This window comes from Phocoena phocoena, chromosome 11 (assembly GCF_963924675.1).
Source record: "Phocoena phocoena chromosome 11, mPhoPho1.1, whole genome shotgun sequence".
NCBI lineage: Eukaryota > Metazoa > Chordata > Mammalia > Artiodactyla > Phocoenidae > Phocoena > Phocoena phocoena.
In genome coordinates, this window is record NC_089229.1 from 39621630 (window position 1) to 39634951 (window position 13322).

The 13322-nt window shown below is 34.3% G+C and overlaps 1 protein-coding gene and 1 pseudogene across 1 annotated transcript in view; one reads left to right on the top strand and one right to left on the bottom strand.

Annotated features, from left to right (window-relative positions):
* Positions 1–13322, bottom strand: part of SYT1 (synaptotagmin 1) — a 546324-nt gene that overhangs the window by 472634 nt on the left and 60368 nt on the right. The window lies entirely within an intron of this gene.
* On the top strand, positions 61–136 carry LOC136131642 (U4 spliceosomal RNA; annotated as a pseudogene).

A 13322-nucleotide genomic window follows, 5' to 3' on the forward strand; every position in this document is an offset into this window, starting at 1 on the left:
ATATTTGGAAAATAAAAATATATTTCACAAAAAAAAAAAACAAAAAAAACTCTCCTGCCCAGCTTCGCGCAGTGGCAGTATCGTAGCCAATGAGGTTTATCCGAGGCGTGATTATTGCTAATTGAAAACTCTCCTGCCCTTTTTTTCCCCTGGAGTATAGCTCAGATTGAGTTCCGGTCTCTCCCTCCTGTTGCAATAGCTTTGAATTAGGGCTTGTTTATGCAAAGTTACCAGACTGGGCTACATTCAGAGAAAATTATTTTCCACATTCACTAATAAATAAAGAATTTATATTTCTTATTATTTAGTAAACATGAAAGTTTGCCTACTTTATAAGGAAAAATTGTAATTACACGTATCTTCTAATGCTAAATAATCTCCTAAATAATCTAAAAAAATAAACAGGCATATCTGCAAAGCCAATTCACAAGAATTATATTGAAAGCTGTTTAAAATATGTAACATATATGTAATGATTTAAGAAACCTTAAATAGCCAGGTCTAATTTCCCAACTAAATAATAGAGAACATACAAGTCATCATTTGAACTTGACTCCTTAGGGTTCAAGTCCAAAATCATAGTGTTCAAGTTATTAGCAAACTTAGAGATATTGCTGATTCAACTACCATTGAAGGAAACATGAATACTTTGTCCTTATCTAAGTAAACATTCCTAAATAGAATATGTTCTATTCATCAGTTAACCTTTTCTATATTAGAATTATCCTTTTAAATTGTACATTCTTAGAAGAAAATGTTTAAATTTTCTCCTAACTTTACCACTCTAAAAGAAGTGATATAAATACAGTGAAACTCAATAATTGATTTTGATGATAATGAAATAATTTTCTTCCAACTTTTCTTTATCTTATATCCGAAACCTTACCTATTTACTGTGTCTCTCTTCTTTAACATCAAAGGGAATTTGAGACTTTATACTTTGAAATATTTTATGAGGCTACTCAAATACTGGTTTCTAGATGATATGATCTAGATGGGCTTACTCTGTTCTGAGATACATATATAGCTAAGGTGGCCACAGAAGAATACACCCATTTCGAATGACTTTACAGCAAATTTCGTAATTTATGTATACTCTTACCTCTAACAATTTGCTCTGCTAGGAAAGATTGTCTCTTTTTTTGTTTTGACCCGTACAGATTTCTCTTAAATGCTATCTAAAAGCCTTCATTGGCAAATGACTAACTGAAGCCAGTATATAAAAGCATGTTAATCTCAGAAAGGATTAACATCATGGGAACACCTCCCCCAACCTCCATTTAATTACCCATATAAGAGCGATTAATCTCATATTTTTATTTACCCAGACTGAACGCACACTTCAATTTCCAGTCTTATGTATTTGCCTCCTTTTATGGAGGCATCCTACTTCTGTTCTGTTCTTTTCTATAATATTTAGCCTCCCTTCTCGGAAGTAATGTTATCTTTACCAAACAACAAAATTTAGGTTGCACCACACGTGAGCCATGCCTATGTAGTAGCTGTATGGCCTAGCATACCACTGGCTCCTTCCAGGAACTCAAAAATTTCTTAATTGAATGAATGTTTCAGTAAATCAGTGAGACCCAAAAACTTGCCTCTCAGAAACTTATCAGCAGAGAGTCTGCATCAGACTTTAGAGCAACGTTCTAAATGTGACCATTGACACCCAGGGGATGAGGTGTCTCTGATGTCATCACAAGAAGCCTAATTTCCCCATGGCTGCCCTTCTGTTCAAAGACAGAATTCAAATGATCTAGGCCCAGAATGTACCACCTTTAGGTCTTACATTTTAAATTTGTCTAAGTTCAATTTTAGTCTTTTTTTTAATGCTTGCTGCCCTTAATTCACTGGAAAAGGATCCAACCAAATCTAAAGTTACAAGTAAGGCGTGATTTCTGTGGAGTACAAGCCAGAGTGTATGGTCCTTTGTTTTTTCACACCTCAGTTACCAACATGTGATGTGACCTGTTAGAATCCACAAATTCTATTATTCTAAACAGAATAATTATATTTTATTATTAATAGATATAATAATAATATCTATCTAAATTCTAGATATTCTTTACCTCCAAGAATTTGGGGGTCCTGCAGTTGCTCCCTGTGCTGGTACTATTCTCTAAAGAAAGAGGTTGTATACCAACTTCATCAGAGAGAGTCTTGGATTCTTTCTGTAGTAAATTTCAGTGGACCTTTTCCAAAAACAGCTCAAATTTAATTATAATTAACATATTTAGTGCTTTAGATTTTTCATTTCAACATCTAGTTTTTTACCATGTAAACAATTAACCTATGTTTTGACAGGTCTTCTCACTTCCAGATGTGAGATAAAACCAGTGGTTTTAACATCTCAATTCCTGCTTGTTCAGATGACTCCTAGGTCTTTCAACAACACCAGAAAGAGATAAAATATTGCTTTTACTCAGCCCAAAGGATTGCCGTAAAGATCAAACAAAAATATTTTATAAATTTATAGATTTTATTCAAGCCTATTTACTCAATACAGATGTATTAAACATTCTTTCATTGGGGAAACCATGGCCCATAAGACATATAAACTGCTTCCCTTAAATATAGATTACCCTCAATTTCTTCTAATAAATTTCCTGTTTCTGGAAAGCACCAAACACACAAACCAGGCATGTTTCTTTAAATCTTAATTCCATTCCCTCTCTCTTCCCTTTTCTCTCTTAAAGAGGCAAAACAAGCATATAAAAAGACAACTTGCCTTGCAGATTTAAGAAAAAGTATCTGTGATCGAAGTTTATGACAAGTATTCAGAAAGTATTAAACAATTCCTAAATTGGATTATCTCCCAGGGGATCCAAAACATGAAGTAGAGGATGTTTGACCTGCATCTCTACTCTTTCAAATGGAATGGATTTAATAATCTGTATTTGAAAAATAGTAATATTCTTCCCCGTGGTCTGAACTTGACAAGTGGTTTAGGTTGTAAAGAATCTGGCATCTCAAGAAACTGGACATTTAAACCTAAATCAAAATAAAAATTTTTTATATTGCTGGATTCAAGGATTTAGAAGCCATAAGAATGGTTTTCCTGGGCTACTCTTGATGATATATGACAAAATTTTTATTTAGGAAGTTATATGTATTTTTCAACCTTTCTCACTTTCCCTCCCCAAACTTTAGTCTTCCTTCTTCAAATTAGAGTTTCTTAGAGACTCTATAGCTCAGCCAACAAATTCTTTGAGAACCGCCAGACTCACAGAAGTTGACACACTGGGGTCAAGATGGTTCTAACATTCGTCACACAGATTCACTTAAACCATGTGCATCTCAACCCACAGAGGTGGTAGAAGACAGATGAATATATTATGTATGACCTAGATATATCTTAACAGGCATATCCTTTTGATGCAGAGAAAAGTAAGTTAAAAATATTACTGAACTTGACTGGTTAAAGGATTTCCTCAAAAATCAAACAAATAATTTCCAAGGCTACCACGAGTGATGCCTGATAACCTTTATAATTTTGGACATCTTGATATGACAGATATTTGCTTTATAATTTTGGACATCTTGATATGACAGACATTTGCTTTACGTAGAATTAAAAATTTTTTTACATGGATAAGACTTTTTCAATTTTTGTGTTTCAGAAGGCTGTAAGAGTTTAGTAGCCTATAACTGAAGTGAGGAAATAAAATGAATCAGTTTTAATATAAAAACTGTTTTAGCAGAATTCAATGGACTGCCTCTTATCCAAATGAATGTTTGTATAATTTTGTATAATCTTTGATTTTTATTGATAAGAATTGATAGGAGTTAAATAAGCTCTAAGTAGAGCTCTCATATTGTTCCCTGAAGGCAACTAAAAAGAAAATTACAAGAACAGTCAGGTAAAAAAAAATGGTGGCTATAAAACTGTACAAAATGTGATTTCCATGTGATGTTAGCATTTACACAAAATTTCAAAACTTCACATAGCAAACTTGAAGTGGATTTTCCTCTTTTTTTTTTGCTAGTATGATAAACTTTATTTATTTTATTTTATTTTTAACATCTTTATTGGAGTATAATTACCTTACAATGGTGTGTTAATTTCTGCTTTATAACAAAGTGAATCAGCTATACATATACATATATCCCCATATCTCGTTACATCTCCCTCCCACCCCTCTAGGTGATCACAAAGTACCGAGCTGAGTTCCCTGTGCCATGCAGCTGCTTCCCACTAGCTATCTATTTTACATTTGGTAGTGTATATATGTCCATGTCACTCTCTCACTTTGTCCCAGCTTACCCTTCCCGCTCCCCGTGTCCTCAAGTCCATTCTCTGGATTTTCCTTTTTAAATAAAACTGAAATCAAAATACTTTAAACTGACAGCTTAATTATAAACCTCATTACCACAGGGATCCTTTTAAAATTAGTATTTTTATGAGTAGATAATTTGGGGGACACAAATAGCTTTGTAAGTGTTTAAAAATACACCTAATTGGCATTCAATATAATCCTATGAGATAAATAAAAAAATACTGACATACCTCCCACGAATATATAGGAAGAAACTGAGGTACAGAGAGCATAAAGGCAGCAGGCATATATTCTCCTAGTTGCCGCTCTCAGGCTAGGGTACAAACTACAATTATTAGGGAAGTCATTATGGTAATAAACAAACAAAATAAATATAAGAGGAAACCCAACCCAACCCAACCCTAAATTTGGATATTCAGATTATATTCTGAAGATATTTAGATTTGGAGGAAAAACCAAATTTAGCCTCTCATAATTTCACAAACAAGGGCATAAACCAAAATACCACTAAGGATGAAAAGGAGACATACTTTGCAGCGAGGGAAAGTGGCTGTCCAAACACACCGGTAGACTCAGCCACGCACAGATTCAGACATGATAATGTCTATCAGAGTCATCCTTGTCGAGCCATGTCAAATGCTAAGAATTCTTATAGAAAGTGGCTCTTGTGCTAGCTATTCCTACGTGGACAGGAGAGGTGGCTACAGAAAAGATTCTGCTTTTACCAACACTACCTCTCCTGACTGTTTAGTTCTCTACCTGGTTAGATCAGGGAAGTTACCTGCATGATAGGCACACTTTGCCCCCCAAAGCTCCTGTCTTTTCTGCAGAGGCAATATCAGATAAATTGGCCCACCTCTGTTGACAGAACGTACGCAGCAGCCAGAGACACAGAACAACTGAAGCTGGTAGAAGTCTGTTAGAATTCTCAAAGGAAAACTATGAAAATAACTCCTAAGATAGAAATAAATAAATCCATCATGGCCACACACGCGTTCACTCACTCCTAAGTAACCAACTGGAATTCTCAAGACATGGATTGAAGTCCTCAATTCTATGGGCAGAAGCAAGCTCGAATCGGGATCTGAGTTTAGATGTCTCACGCGACAACTTATGCCTTAGCTTTACGTGTTGATCATTTTAACCTTCGGCCACTGAAGAGATAAATCGAATTCAGTAGATCAAATCCTGGTTATATCACTTAATTATTTTCAAACCTTAACCACTCTCCAACCTCCAGCTATATAGCATAACTAACTTGACAGTCCTAGAAAAGATTTTCATTCTGTCCTTTAGTCACTTTTAGCATGTAAGAGTGCCAGAGCCTCAATCACCCTTCCCAAATCTAATGACCATCTTAGGCTTCACAGCTTAGTGCTATTTCTAAAAGTCTCTTAGTCATTAGCTCTATCTATTTTTTCCCCCAATTTCTGACTTTTTTGTTTACCATGTTAATTTTTCTTTAATTCTCTCCTCCCTATTCCCAGGGCTGCATTCTGTCTTTTTTGAAAACGTGTTCTGATATATTTCCATTGTATTTTTCCTTTCACCTCCGCCTTCAGTTTTTCACTGTCAGTTTTCTTTATAGGATTTTGTTCTTTTTTACAAATAGGTCTACCCAATATGTCTCTCTCTGAATTATCAATAAGTACCTATAAGTCAGCATAAAACTGTACATATATAACTACCAAAGGTATCTTGATACTTGACCTTATAAAGTACTTTTTCATACATTGCATTTTGATATTTTCAACCACCTTTTACCTTGGTAATTTTATTATCAATCACATTTTACAGATAAGAATAGAGGCTCAGAAGAAATATATGACATCTACCGAGTCACATGGCTAGACAGTTGCCATGTTTTCTGACTATAAATTCTATGACTTTTCATTACATCATTTGACTTTTCTATAAAGTTTAGCTTTTGAAAAACTATCTTTTCCTAATCAGGTAATAACTGCTAATTGATAACCACGCACTACAAAGTTGTTAAATTAGAAAGTAAAATTACTGAATAAAAAGTCTTCCTACCCTCTCCCAAAATAATTGCTGTTAATAACTTTTTGTGTATTTATACAGATTCTTTGGTTTATTATTTTTATTAATTATTTCAGATACAGGATAAAAGCATATATTATTTTCTGCAACCCTATTTTAACAATTTTTTTAGTTAAAAATCTTAAATTTCACCTTAAAACTACCCTGTAACTAGTAGATACTACTTGAATCAATAGAATGGAATGGAATGGAATGGAATAGAATAGGATAGGATAGGATAGGATAGGATAGGATAGGATAGGATAGGATAGGATAGGATAAAATAGAATAGAATAGAACTGAATTAGAAATAGGCTGGGATCTGGCCCCAAATGGTCCCTCTGTGTTGGCACTTTATTGGGCATTTAAGGCAGTGTCACATTCAAGTTACAATGTTCAGATTATGGAAAGATCAATTAGAACTATTATGGTAAAATAGCACCAGATTGTTTGACAGAATCCAACTGATAACATTGTTTAATTATTCTTCCTGCAGTGCAGGACTTCATAGCATCTTCAAACTCTGGGATTCTGAAGGAGAACTTTGGTCTGATGTTAGGTTCCTTGTTCATGCTGATAGAATTTGACCTTCAACTTCAACAGCATTATTTCCATTTTATTCCCTTCTCATACAGGAAATTTTGGATTAAAACTATCTACCATATATCCAGATGATTACAAGAGAAATCAAATACTAGCTTTCATATTTTTTGTTCTCAAAATGAATGCATGTGCTATATTGGGATAATTCCAGTCAGCCAAACCCGAGTGATTGGATTCATGATTCAGAATGTGTTAGAATTCACTATATAGTTTAGTATAACTGTCAGTAACAACATGACATGTCTTAAGGATAGTCTCAGATTTCCTGTGATTGCCCTATTTGTGGTGTCATTTCTATGTCCCAAATTCTGGATTTTTAAAAAACTTACGTTTCCTGCTGTTTTTTGTTTTTGCTGTTTAATGAAGTCACAAACTTTTCTAAGGCCATAGTTGTTCCTCTATGATCTTTACTTCAGTTTTTAAAAAAGCTGCATTAAGTGGTGAATATATTAAATTATTTAATTGATCCAAAGGTAAAAGAAGCCTAGAAACAAATATAAAATCATCTATATTGCTAAATCATACGATCTCTTAGCAATGATTAAATGCAGGGGTAATGATTTATACACAGAGGTAAAACATTGTATGCTATATCTTACACAAATTATTCCCAATTGGATATGAATCAAATATTTATACTTTAAAATGGAATACAAATGACTCCTGCAGTAGTTACTAATGAGATGAGCTAAGAAGAGAAAATATCCCAAACTCCTTCATTGCTATGATAAGTTACATCTTTCTAAGCTATCACTTTGTCCCCATCTTATAACAACAGAATTTTTAAAAAATTGTGTGCCAATAGGTATTATTTACTTCAAGTTCAAAGGCATACTTTCGAATCCCAGTGAGGGGAAATAGGGAGAAATGCTGAAAAATGAGGTATTGAGAAATCTGTAGATTTCTGAGCAGAAGCATGCAGAATAGTATTGGCATAAATGAACACAAAGGCAGACAGAAGCATCCTATCAAGGAGGTGCACGGTGCTATAGATGCCTGGTTGGCTGGAGGCTATGGATGCCTTATTCCTAATGACAACCACAAGATCAGGTGAGACAAAGGCAAGCTTTGTAGCAATGGGGGGCTTAAATTCTGCCATCTACTACAAATCTTATTGTAATCAAAGTGGAAAAGCTAACAAATGTTTTCCTCGCCCTGCTAACAATTTTATCTAGAGAAGGAAAAGAAAGTTGTTAGGATAATTTCTCTTCAATGCTTAATTCAGACCAACAAGAAGGGGAAAGATAGCAACTAGTTAGAAACATACTGTAGGCATTTGGAAAAGGCATTTCAAAAAGGCAAAGAAAATTTAGGCATGATCCCATGGTCAGAATTATGGACTGGGACATGGCTCACAATGAACGCAAGATACAAGATTTAAGAAAAATCATGACCTGCAATAGTCTTAGAGCAAAACATATAGTTGTATTATTGAGGACAATGAAACCAATTTATTATAAAAATAACCTTACACAAAGATTGGGTCTCTAAAGCATCCCAAGAAATTCCTGGGGTTCAGCATGCAGCTGGAACCCGAACGCAATCTGGTGATGATTCTTGGAAGTTCCACTTAACTCACTTATTTCTTGAGACATGTCTCAGGATTCTTTATTTGTTTCAGTCCAATCTAACAATTATTACCTTCATACAGAATTACAGCTTTGTTTAGGGCATCACTGAAATGAGGTCTTACTGTGATATGTTTTCTACATAATTCCTGCAATAACATTATGGTTATCCCACAGACAGTAAGCATATTCTTCTCTTTTAAGGAACAAAATAGGCCACTGATTAACTGGGTAACTAAACACAATAGTTTTTGTGATCAGCTGTGATAAGGATATTAACATAATCTGTTCCTAGTAAGATCTAAAATATGAAATGTTGAGAAGAATTTTATTCACACAATTGCTTTCCAGTTTGGTTTCATAGATGGGAGGAAAATGCATGAAGTATTTGAGGAGTGTGTAAATGAACAAAGGTAAAGCAATATTATTAAGTGAATAGCTAGATGGGACTTCCTGGAATCTAAATAGGTACCAGGTCGTGTGTAAAAATCTAAACATTTATAATCTTATTTATTCCTCAAAAAAAATCTATGAAGGAAGAGGGGGTTGGGATAACATTTCTCTGAATAGAATTTCTGGTAAAGTTCTAATTTTTGGAAATGGTTAATGTTTTACATACTTAAAAAAAGAAAATGGACAACACTTTGGGGAGGGACCCAAATCTAAAAACCCAAAACAGAAACATGAACAGAGTCATGTTTTTATATCAAATGAATAACATAGGCACATTGGGCATGGTGGCAGAGGGGGAGAATTCAGGTAACTTTTAGACTATTTGGACTTTGCATATTTGGACTATATAACCTCAGTCTGAAGACACAAAGAACTCTAAACAATTATTGAATTCTACATAGCAGGTATCTTTTTTCAGATTTATTGGTTAATACTTCTGAAACTACTTTCTATGTATTCTCGGACTGAACAAATAAATAAATATATTGTGGATAATGAGATCTAGGTCTTGTACTGTCAGAGAAGGGAGTTACAAATGTGGGAAAGAGGAAAGATATAATTAACTCCATGATGCTGGTTGGAATTGAAACCAACTTGAACTTGTTTGAACTTGAACCAGTTTGAACTTACAACTTTTATGACATAGATAGAAGGAAGGAGGGTAGGAAGGGAGGAAGAAATTACATATATATATATATATATATATATATATGTATATATATATATATATGTGGTGGTACATACACCCATCTCTGTGTGTGTAGCCTAGTTCTAACTGCTAAAAAGCCTAGAAGTAATGACATTCAGTAGCAACAACAAGTCCACCAGGCTCTAAGATCTTGCTTTCGAAATACCTTTCTTTTACTCCTATAAACTGAAGCATTTTGATGAAATTAATGATTCCAGGAGGTAGTCAGGGAAGATAAGACCTGAGTCTGAAGTGACTTCTTATGCCAGAAATTAGGGATGTATTCAAATAATGATGGAGTCATGTCAAAAGGATATAAGGGTCAGCTTGAGGGGGGCTCTCTCTACTCAAATCTGGAACTAGAGTATCCAAAAAAAATAATTATATGAATTTATAAGCTTAACTCGAAAACATGTTCTTGGTAGACAGAAACTTACTTAAGTGACTAAGTGATCTAAGTTATTATCACCATAATGGCCCAACGTTATGGGGCAAATGGACATCATATGCCTCCTGATATGATGCACAGCAAAGGACATGTCATAGCTTTCTTATCCCTAACGAAAGTGCACAAGTACATCAAATTATGAGGAAACAAAGGACAAACCTAAACGGAGAGACAGTCTGCAAACTAACTGGCCTACATCATTTAAAAAACATCTATGTCATGAAACAATATCAAGACTGAGAAACTGTTTTACAGTAAAAGAGATTAAAGAGACATGAAAATTGAATGTACAGCATAAGATGGTATTTGCTTTGGATATAAAAGACATTATTGGGACAACGGCTGAAAACTGAATAAGGTCTGTGGATTAGATAATAGTATTATGACTAGTAACTGTTAATTTCCTGCCTTGTCTAAGATAATGTCTTTATTTTTAGGAAATGCACACAAGTATTTAGTAAAAGGAAAGGGGAGTCATTCCTGCAACTTATTCTCAAATGGTTCAGGGCAATAATCATACACAGAGAAAGACAGAGAGAGACAGGGAGAAAAAGAGAGAGGGAGGGAAGAGGAGAGAGAGACAGAGAGGAAGGGAGAGAGACAGAGACAGAGAGAAAAAGTAATAAACTTCGGGGATTCCAAGTGAAGTGTACACAGGAATTCCTTGTACTATTCTTGCATTTCCCCCTGTAACTCTGAAATTATGTCAAATAATTTTTTTTCAGTTTTTAAAAAGCTCAGTGATGTAATTTAATTACTGCCCTGATTTAAGGGTAAGTCAACTCCACACTCTGAGTCACACATTCAGCACGACAGCCGACATTTGAGCTCAAGTCGGCTTAACTTCAGCCTCTAAATTCTTAGCCACTACTTGGTTCTGTCCTGCCAGGCTCCATTCATGGGAGAGTGTCTCACAAATATATGCCAGCTGTCATATATACCAAGGAGGAAAAAAAAAGAGAAGCATTGATTTAGAACCTGAAACTGCATTGTTCAACGTGTGGTCACCGCGTAATCACTATCTACATCTACCTATTTAAACTTAAATTATCAGAATTAAAAATTTGGTTCCTCAATCACACCATTCACGTATCAATTGCTCAAAAGCCAAAAGTGGCTACTAGCTACCATACTGGACTGTACAGATATAGATTATTTCCTTCATCTCAGAAAGTTCTATGGAACTCTGCTGGTCTAGACTCCAGACTGTTATGGAATTTAATAGGATGCGCCTTACAACCATCCACAGTTGCATGCAGGGAGCAGAGAAGATTCCCACATTCCACTTCACCTGGGGAGGGTGCACTGTGCTGGTTAGGAGTATGGACTCAAGATTGTCTCCATCCTGACTGTCTAGGTTCAAGTCCAGGCTCTACAACTTCCCAACTGTGAGTCACTGGGCAAGTAACATTACAATTTTTTATTTAGGTTTCCTCATCTCTTAAATGGGGATAAACATAGTGTCTACCTCATGGAATTGTGTGCGGTTTAAAAGTGTGGAGTAAAGTACTGAAAATATCACTCCTTTATAACTCAGAGGGAATGTTTTGGGTCATATCAGGGGCAGAATGAAAAACCCCTTATGTATAAAATAAAATATGCATTTCATATCCATTACATCCCTGTTTAGGAAGAAAATCAAGTACCAGTGGTGTGGTTGAACTTAATGGCTTTTAAGGTCTCTTTCAATACAGAGACTCTATGATTCCACGATATTAAGCCATTGTCATTCTGCCTTAGAAATGGCTTTATAATGGTTAGCATTTATAATTTTCAAAGATAATTTACATGTATCTCCTTCATAGAGACTAGGGGAATTGTTTTTAAAATTTTACAGATACATAAATTTACATTCTAAAATGTTAAATCACTTGCCCAAAGCTAAATAATCAGCAAGTGGCAAAGCCCAGGACTGAAGATAGGACTTGTAATTCCAAGACCTTTATGCCATGTAACTCCATTAGTTATGCATTCATTATATATTTGTTGAGAACATAGTATGTACTGGACATGCTGGTACATACTGGGAAAATGATAACGAACATGGAGAACTGTCTCCTATGGTCAGTATAAGGGACAGTCTAGTTCAAGACCTCCAAATTAATCACAGAATCTCAGTTGAGAGAACTTCATTTGATTTAGGATTGCACAGAGAAAAGTCAAGTAATTCTGTACCTCTCTGGGTTTGTGTAGTCCTAAGGAAACTTTTATAAAGAAATATTTAGATGTAATTTTTTGATGCAAGATAAAATATATTGAAATTTCTGCAGTGATAGTAAAAAATGTTTTGATTTCAAAATATTATCCCTTATCTTCTCTTAGACCTAAACTTGTTCTAATACAGTTTTCATGAACTACAGCGACATGTAAAAAAGATGTTCTTTTGCTTATTTATAAAATCCAAACATTATTTATTTAAAGTTTTCACCTCATTCTCACCATCTTTTATTTTTTCCTGACTGTCTCTGCAATATTTTGTGATTCAAGCCATAGCAGAAATTCCAAATAAAATTAATTAAATAACATTGTAATAATCTCAGAAATACCACGTAAACATACTGTGTATACATATAAATTGATTCCAAACACCGTTCATTGTTAAATATGACTGTACCATGGTAGAATACCCAAAAGGAAGAAGTCTGGTCAGGTACATCTTTGTAAGTAGCATTTTTACTTATTCTATCCACCCTGAGCATTAGAATCATGACCTGAGCTGTACAAAACACATTACTGAAATGTTTCAGAGTCTTAGGAATTTTAGTGCACAAAATTAGAATTTATTGTATGGATAAAAATCCATTTTAAGGATTCAAAGACTCATCAATGACCATAAATTTCAGTATTCTTTATTTATGATATATTATTAGCATTCTCTCCTTAAGTATTTTTTGATTAAAAATAATAGCTAGCTTCTATTGATTGCTTTCTACCGGATACTCTGATAAGTGTATTTTTGTTACAACAGTCTTAAATACCATTTCCATTGTAATATTCCCATTTTATGATTAGATAACTGAAGCCATAAATAAACAGAGTCATAAAGTGAGGGAGAAATAATTTGAAATCAGGTATGTTTGACCAGAATTCCTACTCTTAACTATCTCTTATGCTGAATTCTATTTATTACAGCATATTAGGAAAACATTAAAGTAGTAAAAGAATGAAATTAATTACTTATAATCACACTATGTAACAACTATACTGAACATTTTGATTTGTTTCCTTTTAATCTTATTTTGTGG